Genomic DNA, 1,774 nt, shown 5'->3' with positions numbered 1-1,774 from the left:
CGCGCGCGCGCTGAATATACCTGATTTTATAATGAACGAGCGTGTACCTAATTAAAGATGTGGTAATATTTATTTGGGCACCCTTTGCACGTTTGCGAACTATAAAGCGGTATCATTTCATTGCTATTCGGTAATTGTGAGGCAATATTTTATTATTCGGTTTATTGGTTGGTTTTATTTTATTATTCGGTTTTTCAGTAGGTAATATTTTATTGTTTGGTTTATGAGTAAGTAATATTTTATCATTATACTTATTTCATTCTACTTTCGTTCATTGTTATTTTATTATTATTACTTCTTCGTCTTCCTATCCGCATCTCCTACGTTAATTATTACAACATTCCCGATAACAAATTGTCCACTACCATAAATCCGTTACCATAAAACACATTATTAAATACGCATTAAATGCTGCGACGCAGTTATCGCAATCACGTTTATACATTTGCTGGTACCTGCGCAACAGTGTGCAGAATATCAGCGATCGCCGTCCACGATTCCGTTTCCAGATCCGTGTCCGATCGGTTCCCCGCGCACCTGGACATTTTTATACGTATCCGGCCCCTTACACCGTCCAGATAATCATTTGCAACCCTCTCTACGCAAAGATAATGCACCAGCTGCCCGGTTTTTCGATCCGTTGCGCAATATTAAGCCTCGAAAGCCGTTCACGGTGTTCAAAACAACATTTCAACGTTAATGCAAGATTTAAAGCGGCAGGTATCGCGGGTCGTTCAACTCGCGCGAACAAACGCCGGCGAACTTTTGTTCGAAACATTTCGCCGCGCGACTCGTCGGAAATGCGCGGGAAAAAAAATTTGTTGAAAGTTTAAACGCCGCCGCGGTCGCATTGACTCCGCTCGGCGAAAAAACGCTGTTTGTTGAACTGCCGGCTAACAACAGCCGCAAAAGCCGCGGCTGGAATTTACGCGTTAAAATTTACGCGTTAAAGGTTCGAGCTTGCGCGACACAAAACAAAAACGCAAAACAGAAAACAGTCGAAGCCGGGATTTCTAAATATTTTTTATAACCTCTCGCTTTTGATGCCTCGAGCCGTTTGATTGACGCGCGTGCGCGCGCAGCGAACGCGGCGTTCAGCGAGGAATAATTAAACTGTTTAATTGCAAATTTCGTAGTTTTGCATTTCAAATGTCACGTTTACGCGCGAAGTTATCTGAGTGATTATGCCGAGGCTTTTAGAGACTAAAACCTTTAACTGCTTTGTTGGAGGGCACTATTTCGTTGGAAAAATATTTCGTTAGGATGGGAAAGCGTGGAACGCGTGTTCCGGTGATAAATCACGGTTCTCGGAGATTGCGCGTCGTTAGACGGCGATCTCGTTAGACCGGCTGCCGATTATTGTTTGTATCGCCGTATTTATACGTGTTCCGTGTGCTAAACGATCCGATATAATAACAACGATATATAACAACTATCGATTTCGGGCGGAACTGGTCAATCCGCTGGATATTTCTTTGGCGCGAAACGAGCTTTTTCCATCGCCGAGGCTCGACTTCGCACCACTCTCTCTCTCTCCCTCTCTCTTTTTCTCTCTCCCTCTCTTTTTCTCTCTGGCTCAGGTTGGTTCGTTTCGCCGTATAATTTCCCGGCGAAATTGAAACACGCCGCACATATGGCCGCGCTCATAATTACCCGGATTCGGCGCCGTGGAAAAACCGTCGCCCTTTTTCTCGAAATCCGGGGACAATCGCTTCGATTCTTTGAGTTCTTGCCGGCCGAGTTTCATCAATCATTCTCAGCCGCTTCCGAGCGA

This window comes from Augochlora pura, chromosome 2 (assembly GCF_028453695.1).
Source record: "Augochlora pura isolate Apur16 chromosome 2, APUR_v2.2.1, whole genome shotgun sequence".
Lineage (NCBI taxonomy): Eukaryota > Metazoa > Arthropoda > Insecta > Hymenoptera > Halictidae > Augochlora > Augochlora pura.
Note: the sequence above shows the minus strand (reverse complement) of the source record.